Source organism: Equus przewalskii, chromosome 10 (genome assembly GCF_037783145.1).
Source record: "Equus przewalskii isolate Varuska chromosome 10, EquPr2, whole genome shotgun sequence".
Lineage (NCBI taxonomy): Eukaryota > Metazoa > Chordata > Mammalia > Perissodactyla > Equidae > Equus > Equus przewalskii.
Genome location: NC_091840.1, coordinates 47,708,444 through 47,731,278, shown reverse-complemented (window position 1 = coordinate 47,731,278; position 22,835 = coordinate 47,708,444). Strand labels below are relative to the sequence as shown.

Below are 22,835 nucleotides of genomic sequence, written 5' to 3'. Positions count from 1 at the left end.
GAACTTTTTTGCCTGATGCAAATCCTTGACCCTTCAATAATTAGCATTCCTGATTAAAAAATACTTGAGTAGTGTTACATAGCTTTGATTGAGATGAAGACCTTCTCCGGAAGTTAGAGCTCCACACACAGCCAGCCTTCCAGCTGGCAAACAGGCTAATGATGTCTACCCAGACTTTTAAAATCCAGTTTGATGATGATTATCTAATAATTTTTTTCATATCAAATGTTTCTCCCAGAGGGAATCTTTCAGCTGGATTTTTCCCAAGCATCTCCCTTTGCAGCAGATATGTGATAAAACCGTAACTTGTGGTCTCATCAGTGTGCCTTCTCAGGCCCTCTTTCCTCATCAGCTTTAACACCACTACTCTTTTCCACACAGCTGATTAGAGGAGAAAACCGAGAAAGAAAAAAACTCAAGTTGGCCAAACAGAAATTGTGTGGGGAGATTATCCACAGGACTTTATTTTCAAACGCGTTTGTTTGTTTTTAGCTTTTCAGAAAGATCCCCTAATGTTCCTTTAAGAGTTCCCGGGCAGCCTGAAAACCCTGGTGGCCCAAAGCGCATCCCCACCCCCCGCCGCACAGGACACGTAAAAAGGAGAAGAAAAACTCAAAACTCAAGTATTTCGCCGCCTCTGCCAACTGCAGGTGAGAACTTGAGGTAAAGGATCCGAAAGAATCCTGTGAGTCAAGGGGAAAACAAGGTTTGATTTACATAAGTCTCGTTTTGACCAGATTTTCCCCCAACGTCTTCCCACCCCCACCCCCAGGCCCAGAGGGGTCCCCACCGTTCCCGCCAGCCGTCCCTACCTCACCTCCGGGCCGGGCTCTCAGGTCCCCACATCCAAGTCCGGCCCAGCCACCTTTCGGCCGGTCGCCGGGCGCACAGACAGGTCCCCGCGGCCTGAAGCACGGGCCGGGGAAGTGGCAGGGACCGCACACGCTCACACACTCACACGCTCGCACCCCGCGCGGGCGGCGGCAGAGCTGGGACCCGCACCGGGCCCGGAGCGCACGCCCGACCCCCGATGCGCGTCCCCAGCCTGGGGGTCCCGGTCTCTAAGCCCGGGGCCCGGGAAGCGGCTCAGGGTCAGCGCGAGGAGCGCGCAGGAAGCGGCCCAGTGCCCGCGGGGGCCCGCCGGCCAGCCCTCTCCTGTCTGCTTTCTTTATGATTCTAATGCACTGCTGGGGACACCCTTTGTCAACCGGAAAAAGCTATGCAAATGACGAGGGTTGGGATTATTACTCACAGGCGCTGGGTTTCAAAACCACTTAGAATATTCTAGCCCCAAATGCTGCCTGCCCCGCGCCCGCAGGCTCGCGCTCGCCTTTTCCTCCGGCGCGATCCGCTGGGCGGAAACCGCCCGCGAGCCCCGCCCGCGCGGGGGGTCCGGGGTTTGCCCAGGGGCGTGAGCGCGGAGACCTTGAACTTGGAGCGGGACCGGTCAGGGCTAGGATTCCTCCTCTGCGCCCGGATCACTGTTTGACCCCAGACGAGGCACTGCACTTCTCCCAGCCTCAGCATGGTCGCCTCTGAAACGGGGGAGGAGGCCCTGCTGCTCCCTTAGGGCGCCGATCGTACCAGCTTTGCAGGACCGGGGCCTGTGACGGGTCAGGAGGCGGCAGTTTCCAGGGCTAGTGGGAGGACTAGCAGGGTTGCTAGATTTAGCAAATAAAAAAAAAAAAGGATACCCAGTTAAACTTGAATTTCAGATAAGCAGATTTTTTTTTTAGTATCTAAGTATTTCTCATGCAATAAAATTGTTCATTACCTGAAACTCAAATTTATCTGCCAACCCTAACAGAGAGATTAGGTGCTTATAATGGGTTCTCTTGTTGCCGGCTGAGAGAAGTCTTCATTTGGAATTGAGAACTCTGGGAGAGACAAGGTGAAAGCCACTGGCTGAAACACGGGCAGAAGTAGAAGGATCTAGAACAAGGGCAATGGACTCTAGGCCTGATTGACCACCTTCTGCTCTCAGGCCAGCAGCAAACACATCCAGAAGCCTGGATGGGGGCTGCGCTCAGTGGGCCCCTGTCGTCCCCTCCCCCCACCTCTAATTTACCAGCTCCTCCTCCAGCTCTGCTGGTCTGGCCACCAGGCCACTCCCTAACCCACCCTCCCCCAAGCCAGAGGGACAGGAGGAAGCACCACAGAAGAAGCTAGACCAAGGTGGTAAACCAGGAGTAAAGCTAGGTCTACATTAATTATCTTCCAGGGAACCAGATTGTGTCATTGCAGAAAACCAGGAGCAAGACACACCCCAGAGGTGGTTTAACCTGCTGTGGCCAGACTGGCCAACTGAACCATCCCTTGGCTGGACACGTGACCGCTCCATTCCTACAGCCACTGGGAGGACATTCATCCAACAAACATTTCCTCTGTCCATCCCACAGGCAACCTCCAAGCCATATCTCATCCTCCATCCTAACCCCGCCCCCATCATCTGTCTGCCTATCCCTCCTCTACCTCACCCAGGCAGTCCCGTAAGGCCACCCCTGCTGTCTCTCAGGGTCACCAGGCCCCACCGCTTGGCTCAGACTCATCAGCGGTCACCTGAACTTCTGCGGCCTCCTCCCCGCTCCCCATCTAGCTGAGCTCTGTTTCCAATAAAGCAGGTCTCATCTTGCCACTCCCTGCTGCACATCTGTCTGTCTCGCAACAGAGGCCAAGTCCCAGCCCTCAGGGACAGAAAAGCAGGACAAACCAGGGTGCCTGAATAAAACATGCCTCTTCAGTCACCGGGGAGAAACTGTTACTCATCCCAGGTGAGGGGGCGGGAAGACAGCTCTAGGGAGGGCGGGGGCCCAGGCTGCCGGCCACCTCTCATCACTGGGTAGGGTGTGGGAGACACAGTGGCTCAGCCTAGGGTAGGGGCCAGACCCCACTCCAGTTACCGACCCTCCTCTGGGTTTCTACCCTAGATGCCCAGCCTCATTCATAATATAAGAAATGTAAATTAAAACTGCTAGATACCATTTTCACCTATCAGATGGGCAAAACAAAAAACCAACAAAGTGAATTCACGCGGTGAAGGTGCCCAAAGACCAATCTAATCGGCACCAGGCTGTTCACTGAACCATTGTTTTCACAGTTAAAGTTTGGAACCTAAATAGGAGGCTAGTTAAATAAATTATGCTCCAGCCATACAATTAAATGTTATACTAAAAAAGAATGCACTATTAAAAAGAATGAGGCAACTAGGTACTTAAATTAAGTGATCTTAATTGAGATTTATTGTGCGCAAAAGCAAAATGCCAAACAGTGAGTCCAGCGTATAAAGCTTGTGATTTAAAAACATGTGAATGTTTGATATGTGTAGAATACTTCCGGAAATATAAAAAAGAAAGAAACATTCAACAATGGCGTCCTAGGGTGGGGTGCTGGGAGACCAAAGATAGCAGTGGGAGGGACACTTACTTTTTTGTTCCTTTTGAATTTTGTGAAATATTATCAAATTAACCAAAATATTATGAAATACATATTTCATATATACATAATGTATATGAGTGTGTATAAAATAATTTTAAAAGCAGGTAACTTTTCTACCACAGTACTGCATGAGAGAAGGTGATGAGCATATTAAATAGATGCAGAGCCGCGGGCCACATCCCGCCCCTCCCCAGACCCATCCCATCGCCTGTCTGCCTCTCTTCTCATCACCTCTTTGCCCACCTGCTTCTGCCCTGAGGTTCTTTCCTGGCCCAGAGGAGGAGCTAAAAACAGCAGTGGAACAGGTTCTGTGGTGCAGAGGGAAGGTGCATACCTCTTCTCTGACTGAGGTCCTGGCTCCCTCTGGCTCCCTCCCTTCTGGATCAAGCTCTGCTTCGCTTACTCATCTGCCTGGACTCTCCTCCCCGCCTCCCAGTGCCCATTCAAAGGAGGCAGCTCTCACACCAGGCTACAGCTTGACCCACCCAGCTCCTTCCCCTGCCAGGCCTCCTCCTTTAACAGAGGACGTCTGTGCGGAGGCTGGAGACCTGAGATGCCCGCTACACTGAGCCTCCCTGGGAGGTGAGAGGCAGCAATCCGAGCTCTCAGAGCACACTGAGGCCCGATTAGCAGGAAGCCACCTCCCTCCAAAGGCTCCTGCCGGGTCGGTACTGGATTTTTCTCCTAATGATGAGAATTAAAGGGAAAATATATGGGAATCGGAGGAGTCAAAGCTGGACGCATTTCCTGCCCTCATTCTCTGTCCTTTCCTCCCTGGGTTTTGAAATCAGAGGACTCGGGCTTCTGTCCTAGATCAGCACTCACTCCCTGACGAGGTCACTCCCCTTCTTCGGGCCTCACAGTCCACCTGCAAGAAGAGGGGCGTGGGCGCAGAAGGTTGCATGTTACCAGGTGCCCCCAGGTGGCTCTGACGCAGGTGGTCAGTGGACAGACTTGAAGAAGTAGCCCTCTGGTTCATTCCAGAAAGGTTTGTCCCACATGCCTCCTGAGTGTGCCCTCAGAAGCCAAGGGTCCAAATCAAGCAAGTAATCCTCTTGGTGGGCCTTGACTCTGAAAGTTGCTGCCATCACTTAGCCTCTACCTGAAGCCTGAGAAGGAAGCCAATGAAAGGGGAGCAGAGCCAAGCAGAGAGAGAGAGATATGTGCCAAGGCCTAGGGACGGCACTAAGCCCTGATTTAGCGCGGGAAGACAGCCTACCTCTTGGAGTCAGGGGACTGAATGCTTAAGCCTAGGTAGTAGTGTTAGGTGTTGGGGGATTCTGGTTGTTTGCAACCAAAGAATCCTAATGGAGACACAATTCTATTCACATTTTTAATAATAGGAAGATGATGGAAATTAATCTAGTAGGGAGAACTGCAAATTTCTATCAAAGCAGCTTAGAGGAGAGGCTTTCAGCAAAGTACTCACACTCTCTGAGCCTCTGTTCCTTCCACTGTAAAATGGGCATGATAATACCTACTTCAAAGGATTGTTGTCAGGACTAAATGAGATGACCCAAATAATGAATAATGCATGGGGGGCGGTGGATAAAGGTGGTCAAAGGTACAAACTTCTAGTTATAAGTTCTGAGGATTAGTGTACAGCAGAGTGACTAGTTAACAATACTGGATTGTTACTAGTTACTTAGTAACTGAAAGTTACTAAGAGTAAATCTTTTTTTTTTCTTCTTCTCCCCAAAGCTCCCTAATACATAGTTGTGGATTCTAGTTGTGAGTGCCTCTGGTTGTGCTACTGCGCCCAGGATCCAAACTGGCCGGAGCGGAGTGCGCGAACTTAACCTCTTGGCCACCGGGCTGGCCCCGAGAGTAAATCTTCTTTTTTTTTTTTTTGAGGAAGATTAGCCCTGAGCTAACATCTGCCACCAATCCTCCTCTTTTTGCTGAGGAAGACTGGCCCTGAGCTAACATCCATGCCCATCTTCCTCTACTTTAAATGTGGGGCGCCTACCACAGCATGGCCTGCCAAGCGGTGCCATGTCTGCACCAGGGATCTGAACTGGCGAACCCCGGGCCGCCAAAGCAGAATGTGCAAACTTAACCACTGCGCCACCAGGTTCCACCCCCCGAGAGCAAATCTTAAAAGTTCTCATCACAAGGAAAAAAATTTGTAGCTATGTATGGTGATGGATGTTAAGTAAACTTATTGTGGTAATCATTTTGTAATATATACATATATCAAATCATTATGTTGTACACCTTAAACTAATACAATGCTATATATCAATTATATCTCAATAAAACTGGGGAGCAAGGTTAAAAAAATTGTGCACAATAAATCATTGCTGTGATAAATGAACCTTGACCTTTACCTCACACCATATACCAAAATTAACTCAAAATGGATCATAAGCCTGAAAAATGTAAGAGCTAAAACTACAAAACTTCTAAAATAAAACTTATGGGAAAATAATGACCTTGGGTTAGGCAAAGATTTTTTAAATATGACACAAAAAATACAAACTGTAAAAGAAAAAATAGATAAATTGGACTTGTCAAAATAAAAACTTTGTTCTTCCAAAAAACACTATAACAAAAATAAAAAGGTGAGAAAGTATTTGCAAAATGTATGTCCAACAAAGGGCTCATAACCAGAACATATGAAGAACTTTTACAACTCAATAAGACAAATAACATAATTTTTTTTTTTTGAGGAAGATTAGTCCTGAGCTAACTACTCCTCCTCTTTTTGCTGAGGAAGACTGGCCCTGAGTTAGCATCCATGTTCATCTTCCTCTACTTTATTTGTGGGGCGCCTACCACAGCATGGCTTTTGCCAATCAGTGCCATGTCCACACCTGGGATCCGAACCCGTGAACCCCGGGCCACTGAGAAGCAGAATGTACGCACTTAACCACTGCACCACCGGGCTGGTCCCCAAGTGGGCAAAAGATTTGAACAGATATTTCATCAAAGAAGATTTATGGATACAAAATAAACATTTGAAAAAGATATTCAACATCATTACTCATTAGGAAAATGTAAAGTAATATCATAATGATGTACTCCTAGAATGGCTAAAAACTTTTAAAAGCTGACCATACCAAGCATTGGCAAAGATGTGGAGCAAGTGGAAATTTCCCACGCTGCTGGTGGGAATGCAAAATGGCAGATACTTTGGAAAGCAGTCTGGCAGTTTCTTTGAAAAGTTGAACACCTCCCACACAACCCAGCCATTCTCTCCTTTTACCGAGAAAATGAAAACATGTATCCACAGAAAGACTTTACACGAATGTTCGTAGGAGCTTTACTGGTAACAATCCCAAACGGGAAGCAACCCAAATATCCACCAACAGATGAAGGGGTAAACAAATTGTGCTGTCTCCATACAGTGGAATGCTACTCAGCAATTAAAAGGAATAAACCATTGATTCACACAACATGGATGACTCTCAAAATAATTATGCTGAGAGAAAGACCATAAGGAGCACATTCTGTTTGATTTCATTTATGTAAAATTCTAGAAAGTGATGGAAAGGGAATCAGGGGTTGCCTGGGGCCAGGGTGAAGGCAAAGCAGGAGAGATTATGAATGAGCACAAAGAAAATTTTAGGTGTGATGGGTGGGTTCCTTATCTTAATTGAAGTGATGGTTTCATGGGTGTTTACGTATATCATATGCACTTTAAATAGGTAGGGTCTATTGTATGTACATTATGTTGTAACTTTTAAAAGGCGATTCTGAATGAACATGTGTTGAGCATATCTAGGTGCAACCAGGCACTGCAGCTGCACAGAAATCTATCTGGATGCTTTTCAACATGAAGAACAGAAAACCCAACTTGAAGTAGCATAAACAATAATGACACGTGTGAATTAGCTCATCTACCTGGAAGGCCAGAGGCTACAGGTATAGTTGGACTGATCCCCTCCTACTATCAGACACCACATTTAGCTACATCATGGGATCCCCATAATTGTCAGGGAACTTCGCTGCAAATAACAGAATCTATTCTAACTGGTTTAAGCAGCAAAGGAATGTATTTAAAGACATAAATAGCTCACACAGCCTCTGAGAGGGATAGGGAATTGTGCTCAGAGGCTCCATAGCCAGGAACAATGTCCCGATTTTACTCCAGGACTGCTATCAGCTTGCTTTTCGCCACCAATGGGCATTGCGGCTCACTGAAGGGAGAGGGGTCTCTACTCTGAGGACCTTCGCTCCCACTACCCCCCAAAGCTCCATGTCTCTGCCACTCTCTGCAGCATCCTCTTTCTCATATGGCTCTCTTCTGAATCAAAGTCAGCTGCATCTGAGTGGACAAGCCTGGACCACATACTGTGCCCTAGCCACATAGGAGGCTAATCTTCTACCTTGGGCAGGCAGAACTCCCCTCCAATGGGAAATTGTCTTGGCATACATAGGATGGATTTTCAAAAGATACTGGGGGACCACAAGATAAAAAAGGTCCACTATAAACCGTATTTGGGAGAGATTATTGTTTATCACAGTTTACAGTTGAGAGAACTGAGACTCAAAGAAGTTAAGCTGCTTATCCATGGTTACCCAGCTGAGCCCTGCCCTAGGAGGTCTTCCTGTGTCCACAGCTTGAGCCAGGGTAGGTCGGAGGAATGGAGACAGATTGTGCCCCACCTTCACCAGCCCCTCTCACATTAAGACCATTGCTCTGCCTTTGACCCAGAGCCCAGCATCCCAGAAGGAAAACATTGTAACTGGCAGGGAGAGGCTAGCACACACTGCAGAAGAGCCCAGGAAATCAGCCACATAAGTTACCAAAGCTAAGTCACAATTCTGTTTGTCCCAAGACAATGTGAACATCACAGCTTTTTCATCAAGATAGAAACTAGAAAACAAAAACCAGACTGATATACCTCCCGATGGAAGTCCCCTATACCACATATGAACGAGCCTCAGAACAAAACTGAACCCAAATCTAATCAGATCTCATCTGACTACTACTTTACAGAAAATAGGGGAAACAGGAGAACAAGTTAAATGAAACCACAATGATGTAATGAGTAAAATCCAGATCTCAGGAAGCTATATAGGAAGAAATCACCTGATTTCTTCAACAAATAAATTGCAAGGAAAGAGAAAAAGAGATGGAGGGGAACCTACCAATTAAAAAAGACTTAAGAGACATGTAACCAATCAAAAGATGTAGACCTTATTTAAATGACAATTCAAATTGTAAACTAGCAAATAGATTACAGTTATGAATAGCAATAATAATAAACTATAAATAATAATAATGAGACAGTTGGGGATATTTGAACATTGAAGATTTGGTGATATTAAGGAATTATTAGTTTTTTAGATGTGCTAATGGTATTATGCTTGTGCTTATAAAAAAGAGTCCTTATGTTTTAGAGATATCGAACATTACAGGTGAAATGATATATCTGTGTTTTGCTTTAAAATAATTTGGGGTGGAGTGAGGAGAGGTAGCTGGGAGTATAGTTTAAATAATACTGGCCATGAGTTGATAGTTGTCAAACCTGGTGATGGGTCCATAGAAGTTCATTATTCTATTCTCTCTACTTTTATATATGTTTGAGATTTTCTGTAACAAGAAGCTACACACCAACAAACAAGGAACTTCGTGATGTGGAGAATGGCACCATTCCCATGCCAGGTTGTACCCAATCCCCACCCGCAACCTTAGATGTCACACTCTGTCTCTGCCTTAAAGAGTCCAAACTAAGTGAAAGAAGTAATAAAGCATCCACTAAGTTTGCCTCCAGTCACCTTTCCTCCCACGAGGTACAGGATGAGTGAGTAAAAAACTCCTCTGAGGGGCCGGCCGGGTAGCGCAGCAGTTAAGTGTGCACATTCCACTTCGGTGGCCCAGGGTTCACCAGTTCGGATCCCGGGTGCAGACATAGCACTGCATGGCAAGCCATGCTGTGGTAGGCGTCCCACATATAAAGTAGAGGAAGATGGGCACAGATGTGAGCTCAGGGCCAGTCTTCCTCAGCAGAAAGAGGAGGATTGGTGGCAGATGTTAGCTCAGGGCTAATCTTCCTCAAAAAAAAAAAAAAAAAACCCTCTGAGTTTACTGCGAGGCTAAATTACTTTATGGGGTAAGAGAGACTGCTTCTGATACAAGTATCGCCTGGATTTCCAAGGGCCTTTGTTGACACTTGGCGATGTGCCCATGTTTTAGTTAGGATTCTTGCAGAAGCAGACGCTGAGGCAAAGATTTGAATGCAGGAGGTTTATTTGGTAGGTGATCCCAGGAGCACCTGTAGAGGAGTGGGGATGTGAAGCACGGAAGGGAAGAAAGCCAGTAAAAAGAGCTGTCGGGCAGGTCACCTCTGTGGGCAACAGTGCTCAGTGCTGTGGGGGACTTCTGGGGGCCACACAGAACATGTCCCTCAGAATTTTCCCACCTGAGGGGTGATGAATTGGGGGAAATACCAACTTCTATCTGTCACCAACTGAGAACTGCTGGAGGCCAGAAGAGCAGGTTATTTCTCCCGCACTTCTGGCTGGCCATGCTGGCAGACCCAACTCCAGCCAGGGCAAGCTGCCCCCTCAAAAAGATGCCGAGAGTGGCGTTGGCCATGTTCCACCGCGGTGAGCCCAGAGGGGCCTTGCGGCATCTGCTGCAGTTCCCTAGGAAGAATTATTGTTAGTGATTTGATTGCATAATTATATTAACACACACATCGCCAAAGTATAGCGAAACAAGGTACCCAGGTGCGGTTATGCTTTTTTGGAAGGCAGTGTTTTAGTACACTGAGTGTTTACAGGACTTTGCCAAAGATAAGTGAGCGTGAGCTTGCTCTTGTGCAATTCAACATGCACCGTCCAGAGTCATGCACTGTGCTGAGGGACACCACCATTCAAGGTCACTCTTGCTGAAGAGCAGAGGTACAAATTCCATCTTAATCAGAGTCTTTAAGGCATTGGGTTAAATGCCTTTGATTTCTTTTGGGAATGATAACTTCTTAAGAGCAAGATTTGTGTCTGCATATCAGGTAAGAATTAGGTCCTGAAGGCCACAAGATTGCCTTTCTCCTCCAGCCTTTTCTCATTTGCACACACCTGCCCAATGAATGTGTGAAAAATAAGTGAATGAATGAATAAACAAGTGGTTGTCTGAAGGAATGAATCAGGGAATTTTTAACTGTGTCCGGAATATAACAGGGTCATCATCTATCAGCCTCCTTTGACCCCCTTGAAGTGAACAATTTTTAAAAATAGGCCCTAGCAGCCAGGTGGCATAGTGGTTAAGTTCGTGTGCTCTGCTTTGGCAGCCTGGGGTTCGCAGTTTCGGATCCAGGGCACGACCTACACACCACTCATCCAGCCGTGCTGTGGCAGCGTCCCACGTACAAAATAGAGGAAGATGGGCACAGATGTTAGCTCAGGGCCACTCTTCCTCAAGCAAAAGAGGAAGATTGGCAACAGATGTTAGCTCAGGGCTGATCTTCCTCACCAAGATAAATAAATAAATAAAATAAAAATAAAAATAGGCCCTAGAAATGTTAAGTTCAGCAGCCACGGCCCTCAGCATTTAAATCACTAAGAAATCAACAACCAGTCTCTTCCTAGTCATCACACCGTGTTTCCTTTATTCTGTGTGTGTATGTGTGTGTGTGTGTGTGTGGTGTGTGTGTGTGTGTGTGAGCTACTGTAAACAACTGGCAAAAGGCCTTGGGACCCCGGAGAAGGGTTGATCTTGTGTCCAGGTGGGGGTGATGTATTAGAGAAAGTTACTGTAGAAGAAATTCTTGTGTTAGGCCTTGAAGGACAAAGCAAGAAAGGAATTTCTGAGGGTGTACGGCATGCCAAGCACTGTGCTGAGCCTTTACCTATGTTTTCTCATTTAATCTTCACAGTAACCCTATGATGTTGTCCTCCCCTTTTATTAGATGAAGAAACTGAGGTGGGAGGCAGGGAGCAAGGGTGTCTACATTTCAGAGCCAGCCTTTGGTCTCAGCGCCGCCATTTGGGGAAGGAAGATGAGTAAAAAGGCGATTTCAGCACAAGCAGTGCTACTCACCAGCCAGTGCTCGGCAACCGCTCACAAACCAGAAACCTGGCAGCCCCAGAAGGGACCTCCTCTGCCAGGAGGACGAGGAAGCCTTGGTTGTCATCACAGCAGCCAGGAAGAGCACCACTGCTTCTCTGGCTTCTGCAGTCCACGCAGACTCCAAGAGTCTGGGGTGATTTTCTTAGTCCAGGCAGTGACAAATTTCTCTGCTCACTCCATTGTCTCCAGTACATCTATGGACTTGAAAAGTGGCATCCAATGCCAACGCCTTGAGCCATGGGCCCTGGAAAGTCCACGGACCCTTCAGGTTGAGTCCCCAAGCCCCTCATGAGCCACTGGCTTCAGTCACCTGCTTATGGAGGTTATCTTTTAGGGAGAAGTCGTGTTTTCCTGCCCATGTCACCCACAACACACCAGGAACTGGTGCCACCAAGGCCACACTTGCAAGCCACACGGGCGGCCCTGGAGTTGGTTTTGATCATGAAAAAGCCATACAGGGATATAGCAGCCACCAGGCAATTTGTCAAAGGAAGCCTTGGTCAAGCATTCGTACAGGAGGTTTATTGGGGGGAGAACATCTTTGTCATCATTCCTTCATTTCGTTCTTTCATTTATTGATGTGACCAATATTTAAATAGAACCAGGCATTCATCCAGGCCTTGGGGATATGTGGTAAACAAGAAAGATGATATCCCTGTGTTCGTGGAGCTTGCATTCTGGATTGTGGTTAACTTCCCAAAATGACCTTTGGTTACAAATCACAGTACCTCTTCTAATGCATTTAAGCAGAAGAGGACTTTATTGAAAGTTATTTAGTAGCTTAAAGAATGTCTGGGATGGCCACAGAGTTGGGCTGGAGCCTCTAGACCCGTACTGTCCAGTAGGGTGGCCACTAGCCACAGGTGCACCTGAAATGCGGCTTAGTCTATGCAGAGATGCACTTTATTTATTTATTTTGATGAAGAAGATTTGCCCGGATCCGAACCTGTGAACCCCAGGCCGCTGAAGCAGAGCATGCAGAACTTTAACCACTGGACCACAGGGCCAGCCCCTGAGATGCACTTTAAGTATTAATACACATTGGGTTTCAAAGACTTAGTATAAAAAAGAATGTAAATTATCTCATTAATATTTTTTTCTTTTGATTACACGTTAGTATTTTGGATATATTGGGTTAAATAAAATATATTATTAAAATGATCTCAATGTTTAAATTTTTTAAAAATGTGGCTACCAGACAATTTAAAATTACTTATGTGGCTCACTCTAGATTTCTATTGGACAGCACTGCTCTAGAGCTAGGAATAATATGCCAATTACACAGCTAGGCTGGACCCCAGCACCCCCGGACAGCTGCACAATTAGCTCACTTAGCAGTTTCTGAGCATTGTCACTTTGCTAGGATCTCTGCCCCTACTGCCCCTGACAGCCTTGCCACCCTTGCCAGTAAAGGGATTCTGCAAGGCCCAGGCTCCTTTCCTCACGGCACTGTATCTTGAACTCAGGTCTGATGTGGGTGCATCTGATTGGTTGCCAGGTCACACATCTGGGCCCTGGCTGCAAAGGAGCTTGGGCAGGCAAGTGCTGGCATCTACCTTTGGGAACTGGGAAATTACCACAATATAAGAAGTGGGTTCAGGGCCAGCCTGGTGGCACAGTGGTTAAGTTCACACATTCTGCTTCTCAGTGGCCCTGGGTTCACCAGTTTGGATCCTGGGTGCAGACATGGCACTGCTTGGCACACCACGCTGTGGTAGGCATCCCATGTATAAAGTAGAGGAAGATGGGCATGGATGTGAGCTCAGGGCCAGTCTTCCTCAGCAAAAACAGGAAGAGTGGCAGTAGTTAGCTCAGGGCAAATCTTCCTCAAAAAAAAAAAAAGAAAGAAAAAAAGTGGGTTCAAAAGATGCTGAGTGGCTACACATGTAACAAATTCCAATACATGCACCAATCGCTGTCCTGAAACATTTTTTGCAGCATGTGGATCACCAGATCATGAAGTTCCTAATCCTGGAATAGGCACACACACATTTGAAGAACCTTATCTGAGCTTTTACGTCAACCTGGAAGAATGATGCCAACAAAGATTCTTCTGTTTTAGAGTGTAGTGGTTTTTTCCAATAACAGGAGTCTCTGGCCCATCACGTCGACCCTTTCACCAGTATCCTCACCTCTCTTGCCCAGTTGTCTTTCTGTCATACCATCTTTTAATCAATCCAACTCACCATCTTCTCTGTGTCTACATATGGCCAAGTGAGCACTGTTGAAAAAAATCATACCTCTGGACAGATTGGTACCAGCACAAATTTATTCCAACATCAACTGGGCTCTGAAGGTTGCCTGGCCATCCTTCCTTGTTTCCCTAGTAAACTCTCTACTGTTCTCCACAGTGGCTGCTTCCTACCACTCCCCTGCACCTTCCCCCATGCGCAGCAAATGGCCTTGTTTCCCATTTCACTGAGCACAGGGAAGAGAACTCTCCCAGCCTCCTGCTCCCACACCTACAAACTCACCTGCATCCATATTAGTTCCTTCCTCTTTCCCGCTTTACAAAGGAAGCAGTACTCCCCTTCCTGTTGAAAGCCTACTTCTCCACCTGTGCCTTGGGGCATACCCCCTCCCCTCCTCTGGGACCCTGCTCAATTTATTACCCCCTTGTTCTCCTGAATCTTTATCACCTTTCTTTACACTGACTTCTTTCTGACAGCATTCCCGCTTATTCTCCACTCCATCCTAAAAGACAAACACAGCCAAAACCCAACAACAAAAACTCCTTTGGCCCCACTTTCGAGCCATTGCCTTCTATTTTTCGACTCCTTGATACTCCTATTTCTTGAAAATGGTCACCTGTGGTCAGTCATGCCGCACTCTGCTCTGGTTTGTACCCCCGCAGCTCCATTAGCAGCATGCTCACTAAGATCAACAACAACTTCCTTCTTGCTAAGCCTGGCAAACACCTGAGACAGGTGAGGAGCCCAGGGCTCAGGCATGGGTGGCACCTGGGACAGATAAGGACTTCCTGGAGTCCTAAATATCCAGGACAGGTGAGGAGAGGTCAGGTTTTCAGGGAACTAGATCTTAGCAAGCTCTGAGACTCGAGTTCACCGTTCCTGGCCACAGGGGCTTTGTGAGAACAGCCGGAAGTGAGAGCTGAGGCCTGGCTTCTAGCTCTGGATTTATCTCCATCTCCCTGGGAACTTGGCGGGCCCCTTCCCCTCTCTGGGCCCCAGTCTCTCTGATGGGACCACCAGGGTTACTGCGAGGAGCTCAGCAAGCACTGAGGGTGAGCGGGCTGCTCAGGAGCCTGCGGGAAGCCTGGAGTCCTGGCAAACCTTTCCTTTGTGGGACTCAAAGGCCTTACACTCAGCACCTTCTGAGGGGACATAGGTCTCATCCCATTTTATAGATGGGAGAACTAAGGAACCGAGGGATGAAGAAGCTAAGTATTATTTAGGGGGAATTGCAGGCATCTATGCCTGCTTGGTTCCTCCACCACGGTCCAGAAAGTGATGTGTTTGCTGCTCAAACCTGTGAGAGTGGCTGGGAGGGTAGGGTGCGAGGTGGGGACATCAGTAAAACTTAAGATCAAGCCTGGCTTGCTAGTGATCATACAAATCCCTCCCCCGACCTATGGCCCTGCCTCTTTTCTCTTTCAGAGTCAAACTTCCTGAAAGAGGAGAGACTCCTTCAAGCACTGCCATGACTTCCTATTGCAAATGGAATAAAATCCCCTCCTCGCCTTGGCCTACGATGCCTACACAGTGTGTCCCCTCCCTACCTCTGACGTCACAGCCTGCCATTCTCTCCCCTCATTCCTTTGGCCCCAGCCCCAGAGGCCTCCTTTATGCTCTCACAGCAATTCGAGGCCTTCTCACTTGCTCTGTCCTAGGCCTGAATCACTCTTCCTCAAGTCATCACATGGCCACTTCCTTCTCACCATTCAAGTCTCAATTCAAACGTCACCACCTCAGAGAAGGCTTCCTTGACTGCCTTAGCTAGGGTAAACTTTTCGGTCAGCCTTTCTTGATACCCTATTTTAGTCTCTTCACAGCACTTCTCAGCATCTGCAACTATCTTTTCAGTTTGTTGACATGTCTGCTGACTGACTGTCAGATCCCGCTAGAATGTTCACTCCTTGAAGATTGTATGTTGTCTTTTTGTTTTCCACTGACTCAACACTGCCTAAAATAGCACCAGCATAGTAGGTCCTCATAAAGACATGCTGACTCACCTCCTCCAGCACCCACTTCCTTCGCTTAACCCTTGCAGGTTTTTGTCCTCTTTAGCTTCTCTTGAGACTCCTTGCAGGTTCCTTTCCCTCTACCATACCTTTGGAGGTTCACCTTCTTTAGGCCCTTTTATGATTTACCCTCTCCTGGAACCATCCTGTTCTCCTCTGCTCCAACTGTTTGACCATCATCCAAGTTTCTTCCATTTGAAACATTGTTTTTCTTTGTTGCCTTACTACCCGGCCAGGATCTCCAGCACAGTTGAATAGAATGGTCACAGTGGTGGCCACACTTCTCATGCTCCTGTTCTTACCGGGAATGCTTTCCAGGTCTATCTAACCCTTATGGTGAGGATTTTTCAGTAGCTGTCATTTAACAGCTGAGGGAAGTTCCTCTTTACCAACACTTACTATAAAAAGTGGATGTTGAATTCTATCAGATGCTTTTTCTGTACCCACATGCCTCTCCCATCCCACCTTTAATCTATTAACGTGGCAAATTATGTTAATTGGTTTCCTAATGATAAACCAACCTTACATTCCTGGACATATCCAACTTGGATGTGATGTACAACTTTTTACATATTGCTGGATTCAATTCACTATTTTTTCCTCTAAGATTTTTGCATCTATGTTCATGATTTATACTGATCCGCAGTTTCCTTTCTTAGACTGCCCTTTTCAGGTCTTGATATCAAGATTATGCTAGTCTTATAAAGTGGACCCTCTGTCTCTTACTCTGGAATAGTTGTGTAAAATTAGAACCATGTGATTTTTGCAATTTGGTGAAACATATCAGTAAAACCATCTGGGCCTGTAGTTTTCTTTGTAAGAAGACATTTGACTACCAATTTCACTCATTTAACAGTAATGGAATTGTTTAGGCTTTCTGTTACTTCTTGAGTCACTTTTGGTAAATTATATTTTCCTAGGAAGTTATTTCATCTAAATTTTCAAACTTTTGGCACAGAGTTGCTCATAATCCTCTTTTTATCTTTTAATCCATGTGGTTTTTGCTTCTTTTCATCCTTAATTTTATTTGTGCTTTCTCTTCTCTTTGTCAAGTTTGCCAGAGGTTTGTCAACTTTGTTAGACTTTTCAAAATACCATTTTTTGGCTTTGTTCTTCTTCTTTGCTGGGTTTCCTGTTCATTGTTTATAGTCTCTGTCTTGTGCTCTTGTTTTTATTATTTTCTTATTTCTTTGGTTACATTTATTATTATTTTCATAACAGGTTTATTAAGATATAATTTACATACCATGCAATTTACCCATGTGGGTTAATGCAATTCCGTGGTGGTTAGAATAGTCACAGAGTTGTACAACCACCACCACAGTTAAATTTAGGACATTTTCATCATTCCAAAAGCACCCTTTAGTTTTTCCTCTCCATTCCCTTCCTGCCAACCCCATCATTAGGCAGCAGCTAATTTACTTTCTGTCTTGGTAGATTTGCCTATTCTGTGTATTTCATACAAATCAAATCATATAATATGTGGCCTTTTGTGTCTGGTTTCTTTCAGTTAGAATAATATTTTCAAAGTTCATCTATGTTGTAGCACGTGTTAGTACATCATTCTTTTTTATGGCTGAATAATATTCCATTGTATGGATATACCACATTTATTTATCCTTTCATTAGTTGATAGACATTTGAATTGTTTCTAATTTTTTGTTATTATGAATAAAGATGCTATGAACACTTGTGTACAAGGTTTTGTGTGAACACATTTTCAATTCTATTGGTATATGCCTAGGTATAGAACTGCTGAATCATATGATAATTCTATGTTTAATTTTTTGAGAAACTGCCAAACGGTTTTCCATAGTGAGTGTACCATTTTATACTTCTACCAACCATGTATGAAGGTTCCAATTTCTCTGTATCCTCCCCAACCCTTGTTATTATCTTTCTTTTTGATTCTATCCATCCTCCCGGGTGTGAAGTAATATCTCATTGTGGTTTTGATTTGCATTTCTCTGACGGCTAATGATACTGACATCTTTTCTTGTGCTTATTGTCCATTAGTATATCTTCTTTGGAGAAATGTCTATTCAGATCTTTCGCTCATTTTAAAATTGGGTTATCTTTTTATTATTGAGTTGTAGGATTTCTTTATATATTCTATATACAAGTCCCTTATCAGATACATGATTTGTAAAGCTTTTCTCCCATTTTTTGGGTTTTCTTTTCACTTTCTCAATACTGTCCTTTGAAGCACAAAAGTTTTAAATTTTGATGATGTCCAATTTATCTATTTTTTCCTTTGTAGCATGTTCTTTTGGAGTCTTATCTAAGAAACTTTGCTTAATCCAAGGGCACAAAGATTTATGCTTATGTTTTTCTAAGAGTTTTATAGTTTTATCTCTTTTATTTAGGTTTTTGATCCATTTTGAGTTAATTTTTCTATATGGTGTGAGGTAGGGGTCCAAATGCATTCTTTTGTATGTGGATATACAGTTATCCCAGTACTATTCTTTGGATTTATTTTGCTATTTTTTTTTTTTTAGAGATTTTATTTTTCCTTTTTCTCCCCAGTACCTAGTTGTATATTTTTAGTTGTGGGTCCTTCTAGTTGTGGCATGTGGGACGCCGCCTCAGCATGGCTTGATGAGCAGTGCCACGTCTGTGCCCAGGATCTGAACCAGCGAAACCCTGGGCCGCTAAAGTGGAATGTGCGAACTTAACCACTCGGCCACGGGGCCGGCCCCTATTTTGCTATTCTGTTTCTAACTTTTTACAATAAATGCTAGCTCATTAAGTTTTCAGTCTTTCTTCTTGTCTAATATGAGCATTTAAAGTTATACATTTTCCTTTAAGTATTTTTTACTTTTTAATCCCCCCCAAATTAGTAAAAATAACAACCCAAGAGAGGCTTATTCTGTGGCTTCAAGAACACCTTGGCACATCACTCTGTACCACCCTCTGCCAGGTACACAAATCCAAATTTAATAAGCATGGGCCTGTACTAATCTTGAAAGGTTATCCTATTATTAATTTAATAGGATCGACTCATTCATTCAACAGATATTTGTCAAGTGCCTACTGCATAGCATCATTATATTAAGTTCTGAGAACAGAGAAGAGAAATAGAGTCCTGCCACCACAAAGCTTACTGACATTTGAAAAGAAAAATAAATTGCAATACTGCACAATAAATGTTAGGAGAGGAGGTATAATATCTGCTGGAAACAGGAAACATAGGAGTAAGATTAATTTTCAGATTCAGAAATGTTTTCTGAAGGAAATTGCTTCTTTCAAGGACCTGAAAGATGAATTAGTAGGAGTCTGCCAAGTACATAGCAGAAAAGAGTGTTCTGGGCCATTGGAATAGCAAATGGAAAGACCCAGAGGTGTAAAAAAAACCTTGACCTTTTGGAGGAAGGAAAAGAAGTGTAGTGTGTCAGGAGCAGAGAGTGTCAGGAAGAGGCACAGGATGAGAGAGTCAGGATGAAGCTGGAGAGTTCCCAGAGAGTAGACTGTAAAGGGCAATTAAACTGTATCAGGGAGCTTAGACTTCATTCTAAAACAGTTGGGAGGCCCCTGCAGAGTTTTCAGTAGGAGTGGTACAATAGCAGATTTGCATTTTGAAAGTTGTGCTGTGGCTGCAGAAAGTAGATGAGGAGAAGGAGAGTCAAGCCCAGTGAGGTCAAGCCAGGAGAACCTTACAGAGGTTGTGGCACTAATACAGGCTTGGATTAAGGAGTGCCCAGAGGAATGGAAAGGAGGGAACATTCAGGCCAGATGTAGGAGTGAAAAAGAGGGGGCAACAAGGCTGACTCTCCTGTTTCTGACCTGGGTGCCTGGGCACCACTGGTTGTGACAGAGCAGGTCTGGGGAGAAGACAAGGAGTTCCCAGCAGGGTAGTCTGAGGTGCTCATGGGACACTTCTCCATGGCCTTATTTGGACCTGGCTCTCTTCTAAAGACTCAGTTTCTTCAGCCCTCTCAAGGGAAGGCTGTCTTCTCTCATACTTCCTGGATCTCATGGCCATAGGCTTAGCATCTTCTCTTGTTCCCCATTGCTGCTTTTCTCCTTTTCTCCTCCTTTTCCTTCCCTAACCCTAGCTCTTGTGAGGCTAAGGCCATCTGCTTTACCACTTGTTGCTCCCTTTATTGCTATTATCTATGGACTCATTCACCAGTGACTTTGGCTCCTGGTTCAAAGCCTTTTTCATATTTCTTGGGCCCTTGTCCTCGGGGACTTAATTACCCACGTGGATGACCTATCTAGTACTTCTAGCTGTCCCTTCCTTGACACCTCCCCTCCCCTCCCCACCAGCCAGCCTCTCCCACATTCACATGAGAACACCTCACCACCCACAACCACACCACAACCGAATTCTGGATTTCAAGCCATCCACCCTGACCACCATTTCCTGTCCTTCAAGCTCACTTGCTTTAGTGTCTACACTACACAATTCTTCAACCTCATCAAGACCCCATTATTTGTATCACTTTTTCACTATTCAACCCTAACCTTCCTGTTTTCACTTCTTTTTCTACTCAGCTTAGAAAATAGACCGTTACAACAGTCACTCGCTTCATACGCCCTCAACAAATGGGCTTGTCTGTCTCCATCTTGCTCTCCATTTGCTTGACTGGCTAACCTTCAACCCTAAATGTACACAACTATCAGCCTTCTCCAGACCTGCACCTGAGTTAGCAGAAAAAAAAATTACTGAACTGGAACTACTGGCTCCACTTTCAGTTCACGACCACAAACCTCACATATGCACTCAACACTGAGATCTCTATTTCCTTACCTGACATTCTGTCTTTAGCCTGCTCTGCTCTGCCTGCTGTCAGCACTGCTCCATCAGATGCCTTCTATCAAGGTCAACAACAACTTCCTATTTTCAAAATTCAGTGCACGCTTCTCAGCCCTCATCTTTCTCAGCTTCTCAGCAGCATGTGGCAGTTGACCATTCCTTTCTCCTGAGAATATCTTCTCCTATCTTGGCTTTTGCAACACTACACATTGTTTTTTCTCCTTTTTCCCCTACTCTTTCTCAGCCTCCATTGCTTGCTTTTCCTCTTCTACCTGACTTCCAAATGTCTGGCTGCTTCTGGGCTCATTTTTAGGCTTAAAAAGAAAAATCTCATTACACCCTCCCCTAGGAAACCTAATGCTGATCTCTCCAAAACTGTATCTATAGCTTTGGCCTCTTCTCTGAGCTCCAGTGTGAAGTATGCACATGCTTATTTGACATCTCTGCTTGGATGTCTAATAAACAGCAAAAATAGAACCCATCCAAAATAGATCTCTTGATACTTCCCCAGACCTGTTGTTCCCTTCTCCGTTTCTGAAATCAAGCCAGTTATGCCAGGAGTCACAAACCTAGGAGTCATCTTTCCTCTTCAGCCACGTTCAATCTGCCAGCAAGCCCTTTCTATTTTACTTCCAAAATTTATCTCAAATCCATTCCCCCCTCCCCAACACCTGCTCTACCATCCCTGTCCCCACCACCATCTTTTGCCTCATCTTCAGCAATAGCCTTCTGACTGGTCTTCCAGCAAACACTTCTCTTTTCTATAAGCACCAATGGGAGCTTTAAACAACATAAATCAGATCACACCCCCCTCAAGTCTTCCACTACAACTAAACTAAAATCCAAACTCTTTGCTGTGGTCAACAAGGCCCCTTGTAAGATGATTTCTGTGTGCCTCTCCAACTCTTCTTGGCTCCCTTCTCACTAGGCTCCAGTGGAGCCTCCCCACCCATGCTGACCTCCTTTCTAGTCTCTGGACAAGCCAAGTTCTTTCTTACTTCAGGGCTTAGAAGTAGCCGTTATTCTACCTGGAATACTCTTCCCCAGAATCTTCAAGTTGCATCTTGTGTTTGTAATTCAGATCTCAGCCCAAGTATGATGTCTTGAGGGAGGACTTCCCTGACTACCTTATCTAGAAGAGACCACTTTCCTCAGTTATTCACTCACCCTATTTATTTCCATCATATCACTTATCATAATACAATGCTAACTCGTGTAACATTTGTTTACTTTTTTACTGACTGTCCTTTCCCATTGGACATCAGTGCCATGAGGGCAGGGATGTGGTCTGCCTAGTTTACTCCCAGGTCATCAAATTGCCTCTAGCTCACAGTAGGTGCTCAATAAACATTTGCTAATAAATGAATATAGGGTTAGACAGTTGGGGGTGCAGATTATGAACCTCTGGTGAAAGATCTGGACTGGAAATAAAGGTTTGGGAATTATAAGAAATAAATCTTAATAAGCAAGGAATAGAAGGGAACTTCCTTAACTGCCAAAAGGAGCTACAAAAAAAATCTACAGCATGAGACTTAATAAGGAAACATTGAAACTGTCCCTTTAAGAATGGAAGGAGACAAGGGGGCCCACTACCACATCTTCTATGCCACTCTGCTGGAGTGAGGCAAAAAACAGAAACAATGTTTCAAAAAAAGAACTAGAAATGCCTTTATTTAGACAAGTATTATTTAGGTAGAGAATCAAAATAATCTAGAGATGAATGATTAATTTAGAGTTTAGTGAGGTTTGCTGGATTAACCTACAAAAGTCAATTGCTTTTTAAAATAATTTTTTATACACCAGGAAAATGCAGACTATCTCATTATTCTGAGCTTATCTCTATATGTAAATGAAAACAACCATTATATCATTACAAAACTCACTGTGAGCACAGTGAATTAAAAAGAGAAAACACCCTACAGACATACCAAGGCATGTTATCATGATACTTTAAAATACCAGCTATAACAAGAAAACCCTAAGAATATTCAAGAAGAAAAAAAATAGGCCACTTACAATGGAACAAGAATCAACAGCAACAGTGGATGCTAGAAGGTAATGGACCAATGATTTCATATTTTTGAAGAAAAATTACTTGATTTTAAACATAAAATTCGATACCCAGATAAACTGGCATTAAAATGTAGATGTTTAAAATTTTCACATTTTTGGACATATAAGGACTTAGAAAAATTGCCTCATATATACTCATCAATGTTATGTGATAATATGCTCCAGCAAAACAAGGGAGTAAACAAAAGAGACTTACACTGGAGATCTGGGACGTGGTAGACTCAGCCCAGGAGAGCAGCCGGAGGGAATCCTAGGAAGACTTCTATGTGGCAGGCACGGCCCAAAGCAATCAGCCCAGATTAGAGAGGGAATACAGAGGCTTCCAGGAGGCAGATCTCCAAGCAAAA

The 22,835-nt window shown here is 44.8% G+C and overlaps 1 long non-coding RNA gene across 3 annotated transcripts; it reads right to left on the bottom strand.

Annotated features, from left to right (window-relative positions):
* Positions 1 to 435: 435 nt before the first annotated feature.
* Positions 436 to 1,915, bottom strand: LOC103550471 (uncharacterized). 3 transcript variants are annotated; one of them, XR_011523175.1, is made up of 3 exons: positions 1,775 to 1,915; positions 1,253 to 1,661; positions 436 to 683 (listed from the first exon to the last, which is right to left on the bottom strand). It is a non-coding gene; the product is annotated as an uncharacterized lncRNA (long non-coding RNA). The 3 variants fall into 3 exon arrangements; XR_011523176.1 differs by lacking the exon at positions 1,775 to 1,915 and having other exon boundaries at positions 818 to 1,350; XR_011523177.1 differs by lacking the exon at positions 1,775 to 1,915 and having other exon boundaries at positions 813 to 1,337.
* Positions 1,916 to 22,835: the final 20,920 nt, after the last annotated feature.